We start from the raw sequence: 27,726 nt of genomic DNA on the forward strand, positions 1-27,726 counted from the left end.
GAGCAAACATTGGCCTTCGTGTTAATGACTTAAAGTTAAGGTTGGTATTGCAATATGTTGAGTTTGTTAGATAATATGTTAGATACTTACATATTCTGTACATACTATACATTAAATGCACAAAATTTTAACACTAAGAGCCAATTTCCACGGGGGCGCCACATATGCATGAGCAACAGTCGTTCAGTGGAAATAGGAAGTAACATCTAACAAGTGCAATACTCTAATTTAGAACTTTCTCTATCAAATATGAGTAAATACAACAACGTTACACTTGACTCATACACTAGAACTATGAAATGTCCAGTGTATATTCGATTTCTAAGTCCAATTAACATTGTAAACTTACCACGTGCTTGCAGTAAACATTGATAGGTGTCAAGTTCGAAAGATAAGTGTGGTATACAATCTTCATTCAGCATTTATGATATTAGAGGAAAATACCAGCAGACTTTTAGACGATGATGCTTGCGAAGAAAAGGAGAAATATATGTTTAGGTGTTTCGCGCATTTTAACACGTTAGTAGCTACACATCATTTTTGTATATATCAAAGGAATCTCACGCAATGAGAGTCGGTGGCACTGAACGTGTTAACGATGAATGTAGGAAGCATAATGTTACTAATATTATAAATGCGAATGTCTAGATGAATGGATATTTGTATGAAGGTATCTCCAGAACAGCTGCATGGATCTCGCTGAAATTCGGCATAGATGTATAACATACCCGAGAACAACACATAGGCTACTAAATTTTTTTAATTCCACGCGAATGGAATCGTGATACAGCCAGTTATAATTAAAAGTTGTTACATTAATAAAATAAGTATTAATATAGAGTACACAAAAACAATAAGATATAGAGTTATTTATGTAAGACGTTATAAATTAGATTTCAATATCTTCCTGCTTGCGAAGTGTCTACGATAGCTTAATCTGTGTGACCTTTGATTATTTGTAGGTCGTCTGCCACTTAGTGAACTCAATTAGAGGAGTTTGAAAATCGATTAATAATTACATTTCATACAAGGTTGACGATTATTAATAATAGAGATTTGAATTGATGGTCGATTGAATATTCCTGAGAAAGGTTGCTAGGTTTTTGTTCAGTAATTTGTCCATTTAATGCATTTCATAAAATACTAATTGAAGAATTTAAAAGTACTTTTGATTTCTTTTTTTATATGGAACTAGCGGTCATGGAGGTAAAAAAATAAGATACTTATTAGCCTAGGTGTTCCTCCAGACTATTTTTTATATGTATGCCAAATTTCATCAAGATCTGTTCAGCCGTTCTGGAGATACCTTCAAACAAACATCCATCCATCTAAACATTCGCATTTATAATATTAATAAAGTAGTAAGATTCTTAAGTGATTAAAAATTGTTTAAGCAACTTTGGGTATTACAGTAAAGCGTATTTTGTCTTTTCGAATGATTCCATGAATACTTTCTATTAGTCGAAGTAATTCTCCGGTTTAGTAACTCGTTGACAAAATTCTAGGAAAATTTATTACATGAACGACCATGGCGAGTTTCTAAGGTCCCAAAGGTTAAGCTTTCTCAGTGGTTTGGGGACAGATATGAGGTATGCCAAATAGAGATTCGAATGTGAGGTCATGACCTCACAAAAGGGTTATACGAAAGTGTTGCGTACGACGACTTAACATTCTTGATGTTTAGAAATAAAGGTACAGGAATAATTCACTTCTTACTGTGATTTTGCAGTTTAGTAACATTTGTACAAAATATATTACTGCTATCTCTGTTTCTTTGGAGAGAATGAAAGAGATGAATATATGTTTTCGTATATATTTTTCGAGGGTAAAAATTGACTTTTAGAAAATGTCCTAGCAGTTTTGTACACAAGCAAACCGTCATCATATGAGCTATAATGAAGCAATAGAAAATGTTCAAGGTCAAATGACATTTCATCGACATGGGAAGGAAATTAATGTCCTCGACTGTATAAATATAAATGGCCGAGAATATTCCACGGAAGCTACAATAACAATTTTATTTAGAAACTCACACATGGAGTAGCACATTAACACTAATTGAATTCGCCATATTCAAAAGCTTAGCGGTTACTAAGCGAAGCGTTTTGTCCTTGCTAAATAAATTGTTTACACAGACTCTTGTGAAATGATTTCAAAACAAAGAATTAAATTAAATAATGTTATAAAAAGAAATCTGCAAGATTATGAAAGAAGAGACGTAATATTTTTTTTTTTACTTTTACAATGACGTCAAAGGATCTGGCAATATTCAGTAGTTAACCTATAAATGTTGCTATAATTATTAAAAAAGAAAGTCGGCGGTTAAAAATAATGATATAAATTTCGTGCTAGGTCAATGGTGCCAAAAGTTTCAAAAAGTTTACTAGGGTTGCATCAGATAATATGGTTTTTAATTTATTTAATTTTATGCAAGAACTGTCCATATTGTTAATTTAAATATTAGACACGAAAAACTCTTTGCCAATTAACTTCTAATCTTTGCATACATAAACGACAATTTGTTTATTGTGGTTAGCTAACAGTTTTTTTTAGTTTCGATTTTGTATGCTCGAATAACACAAAGATCCCAGGAGTACAGAAATACTAGGGAGTTAGTAATGTCGTAGAGATGGTTCCCAAATCGCGTAGCAGCAAATTGCTACGGCAAGTTATTCGTGGATTAACCCAAGCGACGGCAGTTTGCGTCGGGCGAGACGTACCTTCCTACACCATAGAGATGTCTACGTATCGATATAAGGTCTTGGTTTCACATTGCTTATAAACATAAGATTTTTTTCTTTTAAGTATCAAATTGGTATTGATTAAGATATGTTGTTACGGATTATTTTAACACATTGAATGCCGACTGCTCGACCGGCTAACACTTCACTTCAATAGTAGCAAAACAATGATAAAAATAACGGGTCATCTGACGATAAGAGACAGTCATTTATTAATATTACTACAATCTGAATGTCTGTATGAAATATCTAAAAGAAAAATCATATTTCTGGAAATGGCTGACCGATTTTGACGGGTCTTTGTCGGGAAGGTAGCTAATGCCAGCGGGCATGTAGTATGTTACTTTTTTTTAAATTATACGCTGTTAAGTCGAGGGAGCCTGCTAGTAATTTGATAATTCTGTGTAGGACCATAATATGATTATGAATAATACAATGAAACTATCGAGTACATTTGAAGTCACAACGTCCCTATTTATTTTAAATTGCGTTATATTACAATCAGAGACTACGGCGCTGTGGTGTTTCCTACTCTGAAACTTTCAGTGGAGGTTACACAAAGAGTTTTCAGCCATTGAAAACTCACGGGAAAACGAACCTTAAATCCTTACGACTACCAGCCGGTTTCTCCTGCCAAGACGGTAACGTTTTCTATGTTGTTTTCGGATGCAACTTATTTGTGAAAACAGGAGCGAGTGAGACGATTGTATGGAGGTTTAATGTTGGTGGGAAAGGGAGGGAAATACGTTAAATTTACGAAGCCACAGGTGGTGCACCTCGGGTACAGGCGGAGGTAATATTGGACCTGCTTAACGTGTTTTCTACGTATTTGTATTTAACTATTGAATATTTAAGATTGACGTAGTTTAAAACTTTAAATACAATTTGGAAACGAAACTACTAATGTATTTTGTAGTCTTTTTCATATTATTTCCCAGCATCTTCATCTATAAAGATCTTATTATGAAGTGTAGTCATAAGAAACTATATTTTTTTTTATGAGAACAGGAAGAAGTTATTTCCAAACCGCTACGAGTTAGAGTCCTACAAGAAACGAACGTATCACCTCAAATGCCAGCAACGCATTTCGATCGGGCGTCGACGAACAGCTCGGTGTTCGCGCTGCTCGTTTGCCCCCTTGTCTCATACTCAGATTCGATAAATAAATACTCACCTATAATTAAACTCTTCTTAGTGATTTAAATGACTGACTCCGGCAGTAAATACTTCATTTGTCAATGGCTGTTATAGATTGCAGCTTCAAGTCGAAGGTCATGTCGTATAAAAAGAAAATAAATTCTATTTAAGGCACTAACACAGTCAATCTAATTGCTATGCTGACCGACGCATTTCTGGTTGTCCTTACTTAGCTAGTCCGACGTCGACTAAAAATAAACGGAACATTATTTACGTACTATAGGATTTTTCCTAATGTTTCTACCTACTGTTTCTTGTCTCCTTTTTTAAATAGTAATATAGTGAAATGTTTCTTCTGGACGACAACAAACATTATATCTCGAGAGTTGTGAGTTCGTCTTTGGTCACTAAATTTGAATGTTTAATTCTTCTGGCTGTATATCAAAATACCTTTGCTTGTTGCTGTCACAATATTTTTTTTAAAACTAAAAAGCGTAAACACACACTGCTCAAATACAGTTAACGAAGAAAAAGTCGCCGAAGCGTTTATAATTGAAGTCGAACGTCTAAAGTCGATACCGAGCGAGCCCCAGCTTGGGGGTAATTTTGAGCAGTTGGCTGACTTTCCCATCGTTATTAAGGAGTAACTGCATTTTTTTACTACTTGTTACATACAAAGATAGTAACATGATGATTTTAGATATATTTGTTTAGTAGTCGTGAAATTCACTAAAAAGAAGTATGTTGACTTATTTTCATAGTAACAATGTATAATATTTGTTATTTTTTTATTATTTCATATTAATATTTTTATAATAAATATAGTCTATGTTACTTAGGGATAATGCTGCAGTCTAGTACTAAAAGATTTTATAAATCGGTCCAATAGTTTTTTTGATTAATCGTTACGTACATACATGCGTAAGAAGGCCGTGAATTCAGATATGACGGCTGATTAAGATACTGGAAGACAAGAAGAGTTCTGAGAGTTCGGTAGGGAAAAGACAGATGAGTGATAAACAAATTTAAATCATGTGACGATGTAAGAAAATGTATTTAAAAACAAATAAATGATGGCCATTTTTCAAAAGAAAGTTGGACATTAAAATGTCACTCTTGACCTGTTTCCACAATAAATGATCCGAGATTCGGAGGTCGCCAGTCGCTCTATAATTTGTCATCGTTATTGTACGCGACTGTACTTTGATAGGCAGCAGTGTGCGCGACTGTACACAAGTGAGAAACTTTCGCTAATTGTCTATCAAAATAGTCACAATCAGTTCAGAACTATCGTTCCGAAATCAGGTCAAATTGTAGTAAAATATTGCTGACATATTATGACGATATCTGCTGGAATTTCTGGCCGGAAAAAATATGATCTATAAAAATAAAAAGTTTTATTCATTCTTAATTAAACTGCCAAAAATAGGTTGTATATGAAAAAAACGAAAGGAAGAATTTCTTTTTTCAAATCAAACAATCAATATAATTTTAATATCTTTAAATGTGGCATTCCTAAGGTAAATATTTTGCGATATTAAAGTTAATAATAATTAAATAACAAGCTTTTATAATTACATTTACATACAAAACGTAGTTTTTCCGTAACGTGGCATAAGTTATATTTAATGATACAAAGGCTGCCTTTACACGAAAACTCATAAAGAATTCAAAAGCGATGCGAAACTGTGGACGGTCTAATAACATAATTGTTACAACTTTTAGAACTAACGATGCAACGAGTTTCGACTTGTTTTATAATTAACTAGCTATCGCCCGCGACTCCGTCCGCTTGGATATATAAAAAACTTAATTAGTGTAGCCCACCCAACCATCCATCCACATCGTATCCATCTAAATATTCGCATTTATAATATTAGGAAGTTACGTAAAAAGCAGCTCTTCAAGGCATTAATTCGAATAAAAAAATGAATAAATAGTATCCTATGCCCGTCTCCTGGCTCTAAGCTACCTCCTCACCAATTTTCAGCCATATCGGTAAAGCCGTTCTTGAGTTATAAATAGTGTAACTAACACGACTTTCTTTTATATATATAGATGTATCTATATTTCTATAGTTGTTAACCACGACTCCGTCCGCGAAAAATCAAAGATTTTTTTGTATGTAACAAAAAACTCAAAAACTACTTGACTTCAAAAACTTGCCATTAGTAAGCTACATTTATTATCATTGGTCAATATACGCTATAATTATTACTCGATTTTTTAAAGAAGTTAAATAGTGTTTTATTACAAGATGATAAATTTTCAACAGTATGTCGATACTCTTGTCTTAATTTTTTTTTTGCTGGGGTTTCTGTACCTGTAATAAAAATATGAACTAAGAAACGAACATTACATTTTACAAATTTTGTCGTTTATTCAATATTTTTACGAAAACCTTCTTATCCAGTTTCATAAAAGAAACGTTCGTAACAAAAACATTTCCGTGCGATGTATAAGTTCAAGAATAATAAATTGAAAATCGATTACGCTTCAGAATTAATTCGACGTGGGAACAGACACAAGTGCCCGAATCGTCTGGAAGCATTACTTGTTAACTTGTTATTAATTATTTTATATCTAGCAAACTATTAATAGTAGAGTTGGCCTTCTTGCAAATGGTCGATGATATATCTTACTAATATTATAAATGAGAATGTTTAGATGGAAGAATGGATGTTTGTTTGAAGGTATCTGTTTTGGTGTCGCCTTTATGCTTTCTAGCTACTCTCCGCTGTATCGTCATGAGAGTTTTCTGTTGCTATATAGCCAGGACAGCAAGGTCCTCAGCAATCGGGGCAACCTTGATGCATGCGTGAGCACTGCCATTGGGCCGATGCTAATACCGCGAAACTAGGTCTAATTAAATTTCAATGCGGTCGACAGGGACAGATCGTATACATCTATGCAAAGGAAATGTTGTTTACAATATGTCTATTGTATTTATCCTTCCGAGTACCTACTATTACTTAAATTGCTATCAAAGTAAAGTAAAATAATTCTAGGTCTAAGGTCGGAATAACGTGGAAGACTGTGTCACGACGGTTAGAAATTGTACCGCAATGTATCAAGGCCAAATACTTACTAATTTTAATTAAAAATAATAACTGATTTTCGTACGTTTTATGTTTCTTTTGGAACTCAATAGATTATCAACAGTATACTTAGCCTTTTTATGGTAAATTTTGGTCTTTAAGTAAAATTCACTCGTTCCAAGATTTCCACCCGCTGTGCACTAACTGTTGCTCCTCGGGCTACATCTATATAGAGTACGTACGGACAGACGCGCACGTTAAAAACACTTCCATTGTATTGATTTTGCTCGATTCTGACCGAGGCGGACGGAAAGAAAGCGTCCAAGACAAGCCCGCTCGGTTTATATTCGACACGTATGCACTTTTGTTATTTATCACATATGTGAGTTTTTATACTCAAAACATTCGTAAAAACTTTTTTTATTTTATAATATCTCTTTTAAGAGAATATGTGAATGACAATATGACGATTTAACTTTTTTATAACGTAATAATGTGTAGGTCCCCATGAAATTAAACATATTATGTCTATGGGTTATGTTTTCCTGGTACAGCTTATTTTGTATTCGGGATAATTTGTAATTTAATTTAAATATTACTAATAAGTATAGAGATGTATGAGATTTAATGATTGTGAACTTTGTTAGCTTATAATCATGTCTATTATCTGTTTTAAATTATAATAAGGTGCAAATTTTTCTCGAAAAAAAGTAAGTTTCATCACAAATAGGATTTTGTGCCACGAAAATTTTATTAATTACCAGCAAAGTTAGTTGTACTGTATTTTTAATCTTTCGTGCAATAAATAATACATTGTCTATTTCTAATTTTCAACCTAGTTTAGCATCAAAACCGACAATAAAAAGAATTCGTTGAACCTCCTTCCCCATTGTCTCAGTGTCGACAGTCGACATTTTAAAAAGAGGGGGTGGCAGTGGGCGAGCGAAAGTGGGGCGAACAAAATCAATAGGAGGTGCTCGCGGGGTGGGAGGGGGTGCTAAGTGAGTGAAACAGATCGGCCGGGGGAATGCCGGCTACGCTGGACGTACTTTGGATACTTATTTGTCAATTTCATCATTATAATAATATTTATATCGATCTGTGATCGTCCAGACATCACTACCTGGGTAATGAGTCAGTTATAAAATTCACGTGTCACAATTTTAGTGACCATACTCCTCTGACACGGCTTGACTGATTTTTATGAAAGGTCTGAAAATCGGCTACTACTTATTTTTTAATTACGTGCGGACGGAGTCGCGAGAGACAATTAGTGTTATATGATGATGTAACTTTATAATCGTAACTTTTAAAATGTTTAAAATGTTATTATTTATTTACCCATATTTCTTATACCCGACTAAATTTAATATGGTCCACAATATTAGTCGAATGTCGGGACTCGAACCCGCAACCGAATGATAGGATGTACCGTACTCTTAACTATTAGGCTTTTGGTACTCCCCAGTAACAGGATAGTGATCTGTGTCATTTAAAAATTAAACTAATAATATTTAATTAAAACTAAATTAGAGTTCGTATTCCGGCGACTATCAGCGGATTCGGATATCCGAAGCGGCGTGGATTAAGCCCGCCATTATCCGGTCGTACGCATTGCTTTTAGACTCAATTTCCACTAAGTTAAACACTAAGTTCCACTAAGTTATAGAAGTCTCTTGTGTCATTTCCACTAGTGCGGCTACGCCAAACTACAAAATGTTCCACCTGGCTTATTGGTATGGTAGTCTTTGTTAAAATTCTGTCCCAATTTTAATAAACGTTTGAATAACTTTAAGTAGAAATTTATACGACATTTGTATAAAAAAAGTAATTTCCTTTAGAAAACAAAGAACAAAGTAAAAGAAAGTTACAGTTTCGGCGTTAATTCCGCTAAGCGTACGTTAAACTTTGTCTGCGGTTAACAAAACAAAGAGTTATCAGCCAATGCCGTTTAGTTACTTAAGGAGGCTTCGCCTGTAGGATTGTATGAGTCCATTCAATTCTGACGTGTAGCATCAAACGATTAATGATCGGTTTTGGGTATCGTTCCATTTATTTTCTTTTCACAAGACATGTTTGTTATTGAGTTTATTTAGAAAAGTAGCTGTCGCACGCCATTCCGTTCTCCAAATTAAAAAATAGGCTTTGTGTTTTTCCAAGTTATGTTCTACATCTTTGCCAAATTTCAACGTGGATCCATGCAGCTGTTCTGGAGATATTTTCTAACAAACATCTATCCATACATTTAAATATTCGCATGTATAATATTAGTAAGATTGCAAACATATTATTTGTGTGGGTGTGTCGATGTGCGAGCGTGTAACTTACATCACGTTACCGATGCCCGCCTGAATCAACAAGTATGAATCTACCGCGGCGAATATCTATAGTGCACACCATAATGTAGGTTTACACTGACGACACTAGTATAAAATAATACCCATATCTCACTGATTTTCCTTGAAAATATTATTCCTTTCTTGTATTGTTTAATATGTTAGATTTAAATATTGCTCAATTCTATGGCTGTTGTATTTTTTTTTTTAAGTAAAATTATTAGCAGATCATTTTGTAAATTTACTAATATTTCTTTAACCATTCCAACTAAGCTCTAAGGCTTGTGCTAGGATATGGTTTACGACAATAGTCGAATGACGGAATTCGAACCCCCGACCTCGTGGTCGGAAATCCGTACCCTTAACCATTAGGCTATTGACGCTTTTTGTATAATTTAAAAGAATGAATGGATTACGACATTTGAACTCGATAAGTTTATGGTCGGTAAAGTATGTTAAATTGACCGAAATAAAAAAAAAATATAATAAATCACTCGGCTTTTAAAATTTGACATTCAACATTTCTAAAATGATAAATACAATCAAATCGATGTTCCCTATAAAATTATTGTAATTTTAAATTTAACACGAAAATTAGACTCTGACTATAAATGCGGCCGTTCACCCTTGGCTGGCTACACACGAATGCACACATCCACGTCGCTATATTGGATTTTGTTTATGCAAAATGGCTTCTCTTTGGTCCTTTACTTTACGAGAATTTCTAATAAGACTACATTTCGCACTGTTTGTTTCCTCTTTACTAATCCATCTTAGTTTGAAATCTAAGAAAGGTTAGCTCATGTTTAAGTTAATAATAAGTGTTCATTATATTAATTAATTCCTTTTTTAATTTAAAAGCAACTATAACTATGTTACTGTCTAGTCACCCTTAACTTAGGGTAGGCTCCGAGCCCCTCAGTGGAGACGTACAGTGAGCTGATGATGATAACTATATTATATCGTAGTATTTTCAAGCCTTTTAGTTCGAATCTCTACTATATAAATTGCAAATCTGAATAACTTTTCCAAACAACATAACAAGGACAAGTACCATTCCATTTGGCTAATGTAATATTAAAAGAAGTTTTCGACACTTAGTGTAGATTTAATATGAGATATCTACACTAAGGGACGTTAAAGTCTGATAGCGGCAGTATTTTTCCCTCGATATGAACATAGGGTAACTTTAACTAGGACAAAGACAATATGTGCCCATCCCAATGTGTTGTGAATTAAACCCCGTGCCGGTGCGGCGCGGCTGTCTACAAACGGCTATTTTAACACCGATGACATCGTCGCATCGTTTGTATAGCGATCGTGTTACATTGTACTACAGTGATTTTGTATCAGTCCATAATTTATAAACATTTTTTTTATCTAGACAAAGCTTTGAACAATTGTTCGACTAAGCCAATACTTAGAAGGGCTGTAGAGCTAAAAAAAGTTTTGAACAGTATTAAACAGTGATATGGGATGGGGATTTGATAGAGGTGGAGATGCATCGCTTAAAGGTAGTCAACGTATCGGTAATTGCAAATGTGTATTGCAGCGGTCGATTCGCCACTTCTGCGAATTCAGGATTGTCACATTATAAAAAAACACCCGAAAAAAGTTTTGAACACATGATGAGGAAGAATTATTTGGAAATATTTCTAACCATTTGAATTACCGTTTTGACAAGATAAATCCTGATAAAAAAAGTATTTTTGGATACTTTATTATGTTGGACTATAAATTTTCTGTTTTTATACGGTGCATATTTTTTATATAAAAAAATTGTAATTAAAAGAAGTTAAAACCTCACGAATCGTATCAACAAATAATAATAATTGTTTCATAAAATAATAATTAAAAAATAACTCTGAGTGATGTTAAATAATCAACCATACAATCCAACACTAGTATTTTTCCACGCCTAGCCCCCAAGTCTCCATTATACATTGAACAAAGATTTTTTTTACACATATGACGTCACACATGTCATTTACAGCCAACAGCCATCGGATGTTTTATTAAAAACAAACTATTATAATAGATATTTCATCGCATAACTTTTCGAGTAGACACCAAAACAAAACTGTCTATTCACACGATGCTAGAATTAAAAACAAATATCCACTGTTCTACGACCACCGAGGTATAGAATAGGTCGTGTTTTAGTATTAGCGGCCGAGCATTGTCTTTTCGTTGGTGGACAATGGATACAAAACATTTTAAGGACGTTTGTAATTAAACTTCGTATTAAATTTGACAAGTTTAAATTTGACAACCCATACGTAATCTTACTAACATTATAAATTCGAATGTTTAGATGGATAGATGTTTGTTTGAAGGTATCTCGAATGCTTTATGAATCTCGCTGGAATTGGGCATAGGTGTAGAATAGTCTGGAAGAACATATAGGTTAATAATTAAGTTTTTTTTACTACTGTCGGAGAGGAGTCGCGGGTAATGGCTAGTAAGAGATATTAAGCAAAGATATTTGTTATCTTTATTTTTTAATAGAACCTGGACGACAGTGATAAGACAGTGGTAACCAACGCTCTATCAAAAGATATAAAAAATTCTAGACTGAAAATAAAATCTTCGATGACTACGTAACTAAATATTCTGACACGATCGTAATCCTGTCAAGGCCATAAAGGTAGCAACACATTACGTATTACGTCTCTGATGTCGAATCTTCAGTGTCGAGACACTAGTATCTGCCATCTCTATCGTTGTTTTTGAAAAGAAAAGAGACAACATTAGTGTTAGCATACAAATATTAAATTATTTGATAATACTTTATTCATATATTGTCTCATTGCATGATCTATCATGTTGGTACATTAGTGTGTTTTTAACTTATTGAATGTAAAACAGATACAAATCTTAGTGTGTTGCTACCTTTATAAGCATATGGGGTTTATCAGCCTTGCATAAAATAATGTGACCCACATTTTATTCCAGGTTCTAAATTGATTCTAGAAATTTCAATAACAAAGTCTAGTTCATATTTCATACAGTTGCAAAGGACAATGTTTTTTGTTTGGATATAATGCAATCCTCTTATTATTCGTCTAGACGAAACTGCATTTGGTCGAGGTCGTTGTATGACGGCGGTTTTTTTTTAGGTTTCATTGATTTACATTTTGTAAAAACATTGCGTAATATACTAAAATAAGCTGACTTATTCTTGCTTATATTTAAAAAAAAAATAAACTTACAAATCTAATGCTTATTCTTTATGAAATTGAATAGGTCTTTTGAAATAATATAATAGTTTTCTTTATGCTTTAAGTATTTCCAAAAAATACATTGTGTGGTCTGATGTCTTCAAAGTCTGTTTGAAGAGATTTATTCTTTTTTTTATAAGAGAAGGGGGCAAACGAGCGGCGGTAACACCGAGGTGAATAACGACACCCATGGACATCAGCAACACCAGAGGAACTGCAGATGCGTTGCCGGCCTTTAAGGAATTATCATATAAAACTCACTAAGACATGACAGTACCAAATGGATTTTTGATCTCGGTTGACTGACTATATAGATTTTAATATATTATGTTACCTATATGTGACATAAACTATAAGTAAAACTAGCTGTTGCCCGCAACTCCGTCCGCGCGGAATTAAAAAAAATAATTAAGCACAGAAAAACACATAGGCTACCTATGTGTTTTTCCAGACTATGTTTTATATGTATGTTAAATCTCGTCATGATCCGTTTAGCCGTTGTGGAGCTACCATCCATCCATCCATCCATCTAAACATTCTCATTTATAATATTAGTAAGACTATAACTGACATAAATTAAAATTAATAATGCGACGATTTGGTTATGGATAGTTTTTTTTTCGAGACTTCGATAAATTCTGAACAAGAATATTTTTAAAAATGGGAATTTCCGTCCGAGCATGACTCGGACAATGAGGAAAGGATTAAGATTCAAGGACATATTTAAATGAATCGCCCAAACGTATGGATTTAAACATTCGTTCGTGTTTATCATTCTTAATGCCGCTTGCCAGTAGATCGAATACAAGTTGCATTTATGTATAGCAATTGAATAACAACAATGTTCGTATTTCGAATATTTTTTGTTATAAATAAACTGGTCGTAAAGAATGAATCAGAAAAAAAATATGGCCAAATACGACGTACTGTTGCCCGCGACTATGTCCGCGCGAAATTAAAATAGAACAATCTATACCCTATTCCTTCAAGGGTATGTTCGATAGCCATATCTTCTAACAAACATCCATCCATCCAAACATTCACATTTGTAATATTAGTAGGAAGTAAGATTTGATTTTGTCCTATGCGTAAGATAGTGTAATATCTGAATTTTATTTCCATCTTTCTTTTCCTCATATATTTCCTCTTACGCCATTACTAAAAATGGTAAGCGGTAGTCACTTACGACATGACCTAATTGTTTCTACCTCTTATTCCAAATTAATGGAATGTCTGTTAGTAGATATCTCCAGAACAACTGCATGTATCTCGCTGAAATTTGGCATAGATGTAGAATATAATCTGGAAGAACACATAGGCTACTAATTAAGTTTTTTTTTTTAAATTCCGCGTCGACGGAATCACGAGTGTCAGTTAGCGTTATGTAGTTTAGCGAGTAAATACATTTAAACTGAATTATTTAACGAGTTTTCACGCGAAATATACATCTTATAACTATGTAATTAGGCTTTGGAACTAAACATAAGGAAGTTACCTATCAAATCTGACGCCACCGTAACAATCGCCGGATTTTAAATATTATACAAGCTGTTCAGACAATTAGATAGATAAATGTCAATACAGCAGTACTAGGCGTACTTAACCTACTAACACAAAAAGTTGTTGTAAGTCCGAAATGCAAGATACAGGTAGGGTTGCCATCACTTTGACTTTGAACCGAAATATTCGGGTTTGCATTGTGCATATAGAGCGCCGGTGGCGCAGTGGTTTAGTACCTTATTATCTATCTGGGTTCGATTCCACCAAAGTGATTTTCGATTATCGTACATACATTACTACGTCCCCTGTGTGAGCTAAGGACATGTGCATTTGCGGGCTAATCATGGGTCATAGTAAGTGGTCTGAAGCAAGATGTCGTTTACTTTACTATTTACTATGTCAAACAGTCAAGTGTTTTACAAAATAACTGATCGACCTTTGTCTTTTCGCCGTCTTTGCTATATCTTATCTTACTTATATTATAAATGCGAATATTTTGATGGATGGATGGATGTTTGTTTAAAAGCATCTCCAAAACGGCTGCATGGATCTCGCTGAAATTTGGCATAGATGTAAAGCACAGTTTGGATGTACCCACAGGCTACTTCTTATTATTTTTCTGTAATTCGATGCGGAGGGAGTAGCGCGCGAAGGCTAGTAAAGTTTATAAAATCGGCAGCCCTAGGCATAGGTGGCGTTATGACACTTTATGACACGTAATGTCTCACCCGATGAGTCAACGCGCTCGTAATCTTCGATAAATCAAAGCTGACCCCATTATAATACATAACAGTGTCGATATGACAGCATCAAAACGCCCTTGATACTTACCTCGTTAGGAACTGACGAAAAAACATTACCTTTAGACTACTTAAACTTGAGCACTAGACTTAGTTCTTCTACTTTTACTTTTTTTTTATATCGTAAGGTGGCAAACGAACGAGCGGCCACCTGTAATCGCTGATATAGCGAAGTGACCGATGCCCATAGACATACGCAATTGCATATGCGTTGTCTACCTTTAATCGACGGAGGAAAGAATACACAGAAAGAAAATATTTTCCGTTTCCATGCATCCTCTCATCCGGAAAGTCCACTTCCACTTTTCATCCTTTCCTTATAAGAAAAAGGGTGGGAAGGAAAAGGGTACTAAGTAAGGCCTCCGGGACGCACACTCATCAGACGAAACGCGGAATTGCTTCAACTTCACGCCTGTCTTCTGTGTGGTCGTGGTATTTCACCGGGCGAGCCGGGTCAATGCATGCGAAGATGTTAAAGCGGGCTCTACCATTGTCAAGTACAAGGCTGTACTTTTACTTTTGAGAAGCATAGGAATTAGTTTTTCATGTTTTAAATGTTAAATGTACTATGTTATTTTCCTAAATATATTTGAAAACATTTTGAAAGTGTTTGCCAGCAAAATATTATCCACAGGTGGTGTAAATTGAAATAGTTTGTCACGAACAGTTTGAAACTAAGCGATCAACGAACATCCCAGTTTTAGGCGCCTCTATCGAATACCAATAAGTTAGTTGTTAGCAATAGTTTGGTAAAGAATGTCAATCAATACCTAATAATCTGTTACGAAGTTTTAAAACCTAATTTATAACATTAAACGCTACACGTATTTCGTGGATACATTTTACTAATGTTATAAATGTGATTGTTTAGATGGATGGATGTTTGTTTGAAAGTATCACCAGAACGGATCAACGGATGTAATTTGGCACAAATGTAGAACATAGTCTGGAAGAACACGTGGGGTACTAATTAGTTATTTTTTTTAATCCTGCGCGGACGGAGTATTTTAGATTATGTTTTTGTTTTTGCAGACCATAGAATATTGGCAACATTCTACGGCCAGCTAAACGCTTTATCTAATTTATGTATGGGTTACTACTGTAATAAAAACAGAGATTGAAAAAAGCTATGTATAGGGACATGCAGAAACAATTGCTAAATGTAAATAAGTTTGGTTATTTAAAAACATATATATTTTTATAAGAAAAAGGGGCAAACGAGCAGCGAATACACTAAGGTGTTTATTGACGCCCATGGACATCTGCATTTATTCAACTAGGAACTGATAGTTCCTAGCGTTGTGACAATATAAAGCTAATATTGCTCTAATTAATTTGGTACAGGTATAACAATTTTGTAACATAAAAACAGAGGTCAAATTTCATGCGAAATAATTTCGTGTTACATTCACACGATGGTGTTACACGAAACCATTTTATTATCTATAACGCCACCTCTACCGTGCTAAAATTAAAAAAAAATTGTAGCTAAGCAAATATTGTACACCGCTCATGACAAGCGTTTTAGTGCCGTCCGGAAAAATGTGTTCGAAGTTTAAATTAAAAACGTTAGATTTTTTTGGGAAGCAAGAAGGTTAAGTTTTGATAGTCCAAACACTTTTATTACTGCATTCAATGTACCTAATAGAAAAGAATATAAAGACTGAACTCAGGTTTTTTTCACAGATGTTACGGTTTTCTAATACTATTAAAAATTTAATGGTTAAATTATAATAACAATTATTAATAAACTGTACAATTATTATTGTTAGTTATTTTTAGGGTTGCGTACCTCAAAAGGTAAAACACGAAACCCTTATAGGATCACTTTGTTGTCCGTCTGTCTGTCTGTCAAGATTTTTGTCAGGAACGCGTGAAGATATCAAGCTGGAATTTATTTCTATCAAATGAAGTAAACATATGGAGGTCACTTTTTTGTTTTAAAATTTACTTCAAAATATACAATTTTTTTTAATAATGGCTCTAAGCTCGAATCCTCAACCACGTGCTCGGAAATCCGTACCCTTAACCATTAGGCTATTGTCTGTTTCTGTATTTACACGTTTGTTAAAAATATAAAATTACGTAATATCACATAGGTATAAAGCAAAAGTGTTAGTATCAGCTAGTTCTGTATAACCTAGATAGAGTGCTGTTAGGTACCAAAACGCTCTAACGACCTAGATCCGGCCTGACCTTGTGCTCCTTTGTGCTACGTATTGGAGAGGACGATTTGATTTTATACAATTTACTATTTAGAACGTTCTAGAACGTTTTTGTTTTGTTAAAATTGTATGTCGATGTTAAAAACTTTTCATAGTTAATACGTACCGTGCAGGAATTAAACTGCGTTCGCCAATTGTGGGAGCGTGCCAGCCACCATGTAGATTTGGCGATCTGGATAACAAAGAAATTAATTATTAAATAAGAGATATTTAGTAGAGAATGAAATTCCATGTTACACAGATAGGAAAAACTTAAGATGGGCCAGATCTATGCAAAATTAATATCTATATAACTTTATTTGATTAACTTTATTAATAGTAGACTTTAGGAGATAGATTAGATTCTTAATAATATGATTGTTCGTGAGATTAGGTAAAAATATTTAATGTTCCAAAGTATTAAAATAATCTCGCACGTAAGCCGAATAAAAAACATAGTAGCTTACTTGCAAAATGCACGCGAACCGATTATTTTGGCGAATTAACAAAACCAAGCTCGAGTATTATTTTTATACTAGTATAATTTCCTGACCCTTTACATCAACAGAAATGTAGGTTAACGAGAAATCAAATTGATGAGCAAAATCTGATAATAATTTGAGTACAGAGGAAGGGATGATCATCATAGAAACAAACAAGTAATTAAATTTAATGTGGATGACTACAAAGGTAGAGGAAGACCAAAGAAAGTATGGATGAATTATGTGAAAGAGGATATGCGTGATGTATGGAGGATGAAGGGCAGATTGATAGTGTCTTGAGCACAGAAAAGTAGCTAGCCTAGTTTTGAAATTATATTAAAATGAAAATCATACTTCTTTCGAAAGAAACATTTCTATTTGAATATTATACATAAATTATAGAGTCAACATTTTTTAAAATCAAAAGTAATTCAAGACTTATACAATTTCTCTTCTTAAATTCTAGTATGGAAAGATGTAGTTAACAACTAATAAAGTTTAGACGCTGATGATAATAATATAAGAATTACACATACACGAAGTATGTGTCTGATAAACCGTTAAAAAACCAGTTGTGTCATATTTCCAATTCCAAAAACCGAATACAAAAACAATGAGTACCCCGAAAACGAATAAAAGTCAGTCAACGTTTTCAATTGCGGGCCCATTTAGACCCTTCGTACACAAGGCAATGTAAATAGTCGAAACTAGTATTGTGTGGTTGGGTCGCGAGAATCGCGTTGCGCGCGCTTCGTACACAAGAGGTTGAATCGTCGACGCGAGTCGTCTATTCTTCATGTCGAGTAGATTACATGTCAGTTGTATAGATCTGCTCCGCTATCATGAATCTTATAGCGACTTTCCTCACGACGATCTTCTCAAACAGCTTGTGAACAACTGTCTTTAGCGATGATATAAGAAATGTCGGCAACCCGTGCTGTGTACGAACTTCTACATGTCATTGTGTAAGTCCGACAACGACTGAAATAGATGGGTTCCGAAGATTTACGTTGTTTTGTGTACGAAAGGTCTTACGGTGCAAGGTAAACGAACGACGCAACGCCGGCGTCGTTTTTCGTCGCACCTTCTCGTTTTTAGTCATTCGTTGTCGCTTTGCGCCGCTTTTTTGTTCGCATCCCTAGCCCAGGCAGCGGCCCACCGGCGGCCAGCGTTTTGTTTTCCACGAATTTCACCCGGCCTGTCGGGATTTACGAAAAACGTTTTGCTAGACAGAAAAAGGTGATGAGACGATTTAAACATTTTTTTTAATTTTCTTAAAATTATTAAGGCAAACAAATTCATAATTAAATGCTGGAAAAAATATTTTAAGTTAATGGTACCTTAATAAATTATAACAATATTATAAGTACTACATTTTGAAAACAGATTAATATGAAAAAAATCCATTGGGTATTTCGTATTTATTATGTTTAACAAAGTTACAGTCATGGTAAATATTATATCAAATGCTACTCTACACACGTTTATGTTCCGATCTATTTCGACTAACTAGTTATTACGAGCGATCGACGGACATTGTATGGGTGCCGACACGACGCGGCGACGCGACGATTTCAGTTTGTCGAACGAAAATGCATGGGATTTTTGCAAATCGTAGCACCCGGTTTCATGTCAAATAAGCCACGACTAGCCTGCCTTTTTTCATTTTATCTTTACACTTTCGTTTATTAAGAATTAAATACTTTTTTAAAACTAAGACATTAAAATGAAGTGATATCTTTTACCAGAAGAGTTTTCGTTTTTAGTTCATCTTGGTTTAAGTAGTAGTGTGTCATTTGGGTTAAGAGGTTCGTCTTTTTCTGCTTCTTAATTTTAGTATCCTTTATTTTGTGAACCATAAATCGTCTTACAATATTAGCAAAGCTCTCTATCTGTTGGTTACACTGTGTATTTGTTATTTAGTTGGAGTTGAAACATTCTCTACATAGGCATTTGAACAAAAGTGATCTCGAATTCTTTGAACCTACGAAGCAAGTTTGATGCTATACGATTAACTGCAAAAAGGAATGAAACAAAAACTACAAATTGGCAACCCTATCGTAGATTATTTAGCCGTACAACCCTTGTCTGGCGTTCGCTGTGTCGTTTCATTCAACGTTTTTTTTTTCAGACCCCTTTTTTGGAAACTACACCGTTTAACTCCCCCGCCCTACCGCGAAATTACACTATCCGTAATTATCTCTTAAAAATGGACCGAAATATACGGGATATTTTGTCCGTTTCTGTTCAAATAAAAAAGACACAAACCGACTAAATGTTCTTTTATATGTGTATGTCTTTTTACGTCAAATACTTTGAACTTTGTTTTAGTTTTTGTATTGTAAATATGTAGTGTTTTGCGAGTTTTTTTTGTACTAAAGATGTGGTCAATTATTGAACTTTAAAGTTTGACTAACCGTGAACTTTCATTGCCTAAAACCCATAAGAAAAGTTATGTGTGTCTAAAGTTCGTCAGACGAGAGAATTGACTCCCCAAATTTTAGTTTGCTAAGCTGAATTATAAGAAAGTTAATTTAATAAATACACTAAGGACATTAACTAAGTATTCTGAGTGCGGCAAATAGATATTAAATAACAAAAGTTTTATTTACAAATGTAAAATGTAACTTTTCGGTTTGTCCTAGGCTCTGTAGGCGTCTGTTACATGGCCTACAGACAGTTAGCCGTTTAGTTTCGGTTCGATTCCGTGTAATCTGGCAGATTTCACTGACGGAGTCTAGTCGACGCCGATACTCGCTTGGATATCCCATTGGTACGGTTAGCAAAACAAGTTTAAAATCTATGTAATTAATGTTTATATTATTATGAATTATGGGTCCATAAAGTATAATTTTCTACGGTTCCCAAAGAAAGTTTATGTCGAAAATGTTTTTTTTTCTAGTTGTTAACAAAAGTTTTTGCTGGTTCTGTGATATTTGACATGATTTTTACTGTAAAGGTTTTAGACGTTATTTTGATATTGACGTTGATATCTATTTAACACTTATTTGATAAAAAAAGTCGTGTATGTAACCTTAAACAATCGTAAACTACGATAAAATCTAAAAATTAGACGTATAGACAAAATTTTAATGCCTAGTTTATATTATGTTGCAAAGCGCTGGCATACAACTGGCATAATGTAAACACTAACTGGCACCAGTGACATAATTGCCAGGCCAGCGTACTGTCCCACTGTACTTTCATAATGTAAACACGACATAATTCAATAGACAATTTTGTGTAAGTTTAGAGGGTGATACGTAGAATTTTAAAAAAAAAATATATTACCATTGAAAATTGCTTTGTCTATACTTTTTTATATGAAATTATAATTTAGTTATTGAAAATGTATCAAAGTAACATAGACAAAGGAATGAGTGCATTTGACATATGTTTTAGACTCATATCAAACGTCGCGTAATAGCTTATTTATTATTTATCAAGGTTTCTATTGTATTCAACGATAAACTTTTATATACGTGACAATCGCATATTCGCAATCCTTTTGGCTTGAATTTTTAAGTTGAACTGTTTCTTTCCTACCACTACTTAAGAGTAGTAAATACCCAGACAGGGAATTTGTGGCAGTTTCTTGGAAATGACAGATTACCTGCCAGGCCTTTAGTTTTGCCTACAAGGCCAAATAAATTCGGTGCACTATACTATACTGTATATTGACAAATACAACTTTTTAAAATACATTCGGACCTGGATTAGAGGAAGTTCAAAAAGGAGACTGTGGTATTTTTCTAGCTTATGGAGATCGTTGGAGAATAATGACTCTCGCTTATATTTCTCATTAGTCCAGCTTTGGTTAAATGTATGTGAGTTATTTAACACTTATTTCAGAATTAAAAAAAAATATATATTCAATATTTTTAATCGATGTTCATAGTAGTTTTTAAAGCTCGCAGTAAAAGAAAAGAATTAGCAAGAAGCGCCATGTGAGTCGTTAAAAATATTTGATGACATGTAATTTTTAAGTGTAAATTAATCAAATATATTTCTTGTGAAATTAATTTGCTGACGGTAGTTGCGTTTCCGCGGCGCCTGTCGCGTGGAATTCGACGCTGTGCTGCATACAGCCGGCGTTTTGCTTCGGTTTAGCTTTGAAGTGAGCGCGATTGTGCGAACTTCGATATATTTTTCGTATTCAACTTAACGTTTGGATATTTCTCAGGTTTCGATGATACAATTATGAAATGGTTTGTCGTACTTTATTGTATTGCCAACTTCTAGGTAAGAAAAGGCAAATGATCAAAAAATATTTTTTGTTAAAAAAAAATTCTTCATTAAATTTATTAGTTTTTTTTTATTTATGTCATAGTACCTGCATGTCATTTATGAATCAATTATTATAGATTAATAAAAATTAAACTATTTTAAAAAGTCTATTTGTTGTTGAAAGATTTCTGGAAAGTTAATTTTTTATCGAATTGTGGTCTTTGTGGAACACCAACCACTGAACCACAGAGGTAATTAAAACAGGACACGTAAACATTTCATACAAGCGAGCACAAATAATTGAAAATGATTAAACAAATGCATTGTCCGACGATCGTGCGTCACGACTGCCGGGCGTTAGGAAATTAAAGTTCCGTTTACATTGTTCATTACGTTACGCGTACTCATACCGCTACACGCAGCCAGCACGCAATGGAAATGCAAATGTATGACATATGTTATTTAACGCGAATTAAATATTTCTTTGTGTATATTGGTTAAGTTTTTTATGTTCGTTTGTTCTTAATTTTTTTTCTTCTTAATTCATCGCTTATAAAAAAGTCAGAGAGTTGACAGTATTTCTTGTAAAATATTTTTTTTCTTCGGTTCAAAACAAAATGCTTATCTTTAAAGAGTCTGGCAGTTAACTGTAGCTCCTTTCTTTTTTTTAATTTCAAAATCGTCATGACAATTGTATAGATATTTTGACAGTTGCACCGGAAGCTATGATAATGTTATTCCGGAGGGCAATTTGCCATTTCCAGTGTCGGGAAAGCAGCGCTGCATCGCCTTTCACCGGATGCATTTCATCGACTATAATTATTTCTCATTCATTACGACTATGATAGATCTTACATTTATTTATGTTTGAATAATATTTAAAAACTCTTTCGTTGACTTATAACGACTAACTTTTACTAAACATCGCTTAAGTTTTGGTGTAGAAGAAACTTTTTTTATATAAGAGTAGGGGGCAAACGAGCAGCGGAAACACCGAGGTGTTCAACGACGCCCATGGACATCAGCAATAACAGAGGAACCGCTGATGCGTTGACGGCCTTTAAAGACATGTTTTTGTATCACTGAAGCTCTTGGCATAAGTGTACAAATTTACCCAAATCCGCAGTATGTAATATCGGTTCTGACGTCCTGTATCCTAGATGACTAATCGTTGGTTTCTGAGGCTGTCTCTGTTTAAAACATATCGACATCCATGTCATTATCTTTCACAAAACAGATAAAAATAATAATTTGTAGAGGGATTTTGGTCTCGGAAACAAACGATAAAGTGACGTACAGTCAGTTGGACTTTTTTAATAAACGAATAGTGTTGTTATGATATTTGTATGATCTCTTTTTCCCCACTCAGAAGATGAAAGGGACAACGAATGAATTAGATTTTCCCTAAAGACTCGGTCAAGTTATGTAACATAGTTAACGGCTTAAAGTTAGCGACTTACAAGCCGGTAACACTGGATGCGAGTCGATTTTCTAATACCTAGAAATCCTAATTGCTGCCAAACCACATTTAAATGACCACAGTGAAGTCTGATAAATCGTTTATATGCGGCATAATTATTAAAGTTTGCAACTCTAGTATACTTGATAGATCCTTAAGGATTTTATGGATTCACTGAAGTACTAAGGGGTCACTGAAGGGTTCGCAGCCTATCCTAAGTTAGAGGTGGCTGGGCCTTAGTTAACGCTGGCCCAGTGTGGGTTGACTTGATGATTGCGTTCAATGTAACAACGTCGGATAATCTATTAACTAGTTTAATTTATAAACCAATAAGCTTTAATTGTGTCACCTATAACACTCAGGGGAAGAATACGAATCGAATGACACCTCACTCGGCAAAATCGGTTAAGTTGTTTAGATGATAGGAAGTCACAACGGAATTGCCTAACACATAAAAGGGTTTATCCGATGTGCCGATCAGCCTACTGATTTCTGAATAAATAGATTCAATCGGCCCAACGGTATCAAAATCCTGTTGGGCCGATTGATCGGTAAGCCAACCGGCCGAACCGGAGAATACCAATAAAACATATATGTATTCCCCTGTTAGTCGTAATAAAAATCAAAGTTCCTAAACCTTGTGGATAGATTGTGATGAAACTTTGGTAGAATGTCACCAACCACAAATTTTGTAGAGTAAGAGATATATTGGCAATGTTTGACAAACATTTACCTTGGACCTTAACCGGTGCACCAAACTACAGAACAAACTCCATTAAACATGGCCAGTGTATCTTGACCTGGACAAATGTTCGATAATCGTTTTAACTATCAAAGCATGTTACGATGTCGTCCTACGAAACAAACATCCTGTCCAAATTAGGTTAATAGGCTACTGAAACAAGGTGAAAGTTCGTAGAATTTTAACTGAGTTTAGGGTGAGTTTCCACTATTTAAAGCGGTACAAAATTACTGTCGTCTCTCTTAATGTGTCTAAAAAAAAAGAGACGATATAATGATTCAATACAGGTGTTTAATGAAACTTATGGGAAATATATTTTCCATTTATGGTAGGTGTCCAAATGAAATATAAGTTTTATTCAGTCAATATTGACTCCCACAACGAAATACTTTAACAAAGTTCATTCAACGTTGCCGTATAACAAAGGGATATACAAGTTTAAGCCCGGCCGGGCCCGAGTTTAATCTAATTATGTTAAAAGGCTCACTCGCCGTCTGAGCCGAGTACAATCGGTAACGTACGCTAACTACATACTTTTTAGCACACCCATTATCTGTCTATTTACATTAACTCATTTAATTGTAATTCTATAATTTTCTAAAGCAGATTCCTAAAGCGTCGGTGGATCAGAGGTCAAGCACTTGACTTGCAATCTGCAGGTCCTGAGTTGAAATCCCGCTATGTACCAATGTGTTTTTCAATTTTCGATTCACATATGTTCATATATCCAACGTTCTTACGGTGAAGAAAAGATATGTGTGAAGTCAACCAACCCGCACTGGGCCAGTGTGGTTGACTGTGGCCTGGTGGCCTAGTGGCCCGTGACTTAGGATAGGCTCCGAGCCCCTCAGCGGGGACGTAAAGTTAGCTGATGATGATAAAGCTTTTTTCGCATAGTCCCTTTTGAAAAATCTACGTGTTTCGATCAACCCCATGCTACATACATTTCTATTTCAACTTGTGTATAAAACTTTTCAAATATTTTGGCGGCTCAAGGTCATCGGCACGATGTGCAGTGCCACCACATCCCGATACGCCCTGCTACACTTAAAATTGTGTTCTGCACATACTCGTGTGAAGTTAATAGTCGCCAAGATATTAAACATTTATTAGCCCCAATTTTATTTTCCGTCATTTTATACCCAAGTCCGTTCCTCCGTGGACGCTAATAGATACATTCAGGCTTACTTCGTAATGATATATCTGAACTAAAACTTAAGTCGAATATATTAAACAAATATCAGTATTTCATAGAATTAGATTTTACAAATTCTGCTCAAGAATTTTTTATTTATTTATTACTTTTAAAATGGATTATTTTATTAATTTATTCCAAGCCTATAATGGCTAGATAAAGTCAGTTATTTAATTAAATGAGTCAATTTAGTTTGTATGCCAGTCGTTCAGGGAAATACCCAATTATATAACACTAACGTAATGAACTGTACTGATAAAATTTGTATAGAATTTTAGTGCTAAGTACTGTGAAGCTGGTACTTTGGTACTAACCCACCAAATAAAGCGCAATCAATATAACGTTTACGTCACACTGATTTGGGCTTTTGACACTTCCTTGGTTTAATTGATCTATCAAGCGTCTGCTGCTTCAATACGGATATTTTTATATTATGCTATGATGTAAAGTCGTTACTGTATCGTCTGACTTACAGTTGGTTTTTGAGACCAAAATCTTTGGTTGTGTAAAACATATCGTCAACCCTATTGTTGACATAACTTAGAAACCCACGATAAGTAACTCGTGTTGTAAGCTATTTTTAAGCCTTAATATCAAACGTTATCAGTTGTAGCTTCCTGCTTGTCTATGTCATCTTTATCTTTTTTGGGTTTCTCGTGCCTGACTTTAAAAACATACAATTTGTATAACCGACACGTGTCCATCTCGTTTTAATGTTCGCAAAATCGTTGTCGCGCGTTTCGCCGAAAGCATTCTGCGTCGTCAAACAATAGCTCGAGTGTCCTTCCCGGAGCGGGCGCGGAAATTTTTGTTATCTTTTCGTGTTCCCCGAACGGATTTTAAATTGAGAACACGAATGTTGCAGCTCTAAAATGATGCTATATTTCGTACTAATTTATTCATACGCTTTTGTACTTCGCCTTGATATTTTGAAAGGGTACTAATATGCATTGAACTTTATATTTACTGCAATTAAATTTAGTCTAGATTAGTTTCTATTGTCCTTAGTTTGAAAAGATACAGTTGCTTTTTAATGACCAAAAAAATAGTGTCTTCACAAAAATAAAGATGGCGTTAATTTAAAATTTATGATGCCAATCTTTTTTCTCATTTCCTCTTCACTGTATCTTATAATCTTCTATCTCTCTCGTGTAACGTGACGTGAAGCTTTACTCGATTGTCATGTAATTATCCAAATATCCCTTAAGAATTTTTATTTCAATGCTATTTTATATCATCTGTGAATTGCTTTTAAAGTTGTCCTTGTTTACTGTTGTTTTTGAGTATTCAATAACATACTAAAAACGTTACCGCAAACAACTTGTACATAAAGGTATTTGTCGCAAAGAAATTTCGTACAAATTAGAGCCCATACTTCTAATTAACACCGACATTGTCAACATATATCAACTAATTACGGCTTTGAACATATGAACAATTAGTGTATCAATTGACTACAAATATGGCGTCACCATACTAAGTTGGTTTTTTATTATTTTTTTTTAAAACAATAGCATACCGTTTTACCTATAACTGGTAAAAGACCAGTATTGCCTCAACAAGTAATTCTTTATCTTATTTTAAGGTGATTTTTTTTTTGGTTCGTATAATTTGCAAAAGTAAAAATACTTCGCCTGAACATTAAGTTAGTTATATAATTAAGCAAATGGTTGGACAAAATATCTCCGGCATCTGATTAACTTAGAGTTAGCCTTGACCTGACCTTGAAATTTAAAGGTAATATTATCTTATTAATATTATAAATGCAATTTTTTTTTGGATGGATAGATGGATGCATTTTTGTTTGAAGGTATCTCTAGAACCGGTCAACGGAACTCGAAGAACACGTAGGCTACTTATTAAGTTTTTCTTTAATTCCGCGCGGACGGAGTCGCGAGCGACAGCCAGTTTATAGGAGTTAAAAGGTTTTTTCTAGAAATATTCATACCAAAATTAAAAGGAAATAAACATCGCCACCTGTACTCAGAGTGCGATCAATTGTAAGCAAATTGATTTAATATTCATGAAGCTAGCCTCCACGTAATCTTGACAGGAATGCGTTGAAGGACTGTTGCGTAAGCGATACTGACATTGCCTTCTACGCCACATAACTAGACTTGAGCTTTTACACTAGATTCTTACTTAGAAACTTTTTCCACTGACAATCGACTTTAGTAGGGTGAAGACTACAGTCATAGCCCACTGACATTTTATAACCATTTACCACATTGACTAGTAAAAGAAATGTATAAGATTACGCGAAGTCCAAATCTTGTACCATTGTAGATAATTGGTCATCAATTTTAAGGAATACACAACATCTTCGCGCGAATTGACACAGCTCGCCCGGTGAAATACCACGACCACACTGAAAGACAGGCGTGAAGTGGAAGCAATTCCGCATTTCGTCTGATGAGTGTGCGTCCCGAAGGCCTAAATTAGACCTCCTTCTCTTCCCACCCTTTTCTTATAAGGAAAGGATGGGAAGTGGAAGTGGACTTTCCGGATGAGAGGATGCATGGAAAGGGAAAATATTTTCTTTCTGTGCATCCTCTCCTCCGTCGATTAAAGGTAGGCAACGCATATGCAATTGCAATTGTCTATGGGCAACGGTCACTTCGCTACTTCACCGATTTCAGCTGAC

General features: G+C 34.5%; 2 protein-coding genes across 4 annotated transcripts in view; one reads left to right on the plus strand and one right to left on the minus strand.

Moving 5' to 3' along the window:
* LOC106116346 (uncharacterized) overlaps nucleotides 1-27,726 on the plus strand; it is a 203,353-nt gene that overhangs the window by 124,715 nt on the left and 50,912 nt on the right. The gene's annotated exons all lie outside the window — the stretch shown is intronic.
* The window catches only part of Eip93F (Ecdysone-induced protein 93F), a 152,099-nt gene that overhangs the window by 114,115 nt on the left and 10,258 nt on the right, over nucleotides 1-27,726 (minus strand). Inside the window, exon 2 of the mRNA XM_013309823.1 lies at nucleotides 17,105-17,170. The gene's annotated coding sequence lies outside the window, so the exon portion shown is untranslated. The remainder of the gene's footprint in view (nucleotides 1-17,104; nucleotides 17,171-27,726) is intronic.

This window comes from Papilio xuthus, unplaced genomic scaffold (assembly GCF_000836235.2).
Source record: "Papilio xuthus unplaced genomic scaffold, Pxut_1.1 DF827756.1, whole genome shotgun sequence".
Classification (NCBI taxonomy): Eukaryota; Metazoa; Arthropoda; class Insecta; order Lepidoptera; family Papilionidae; genus Papilio; species Papilio xuthus.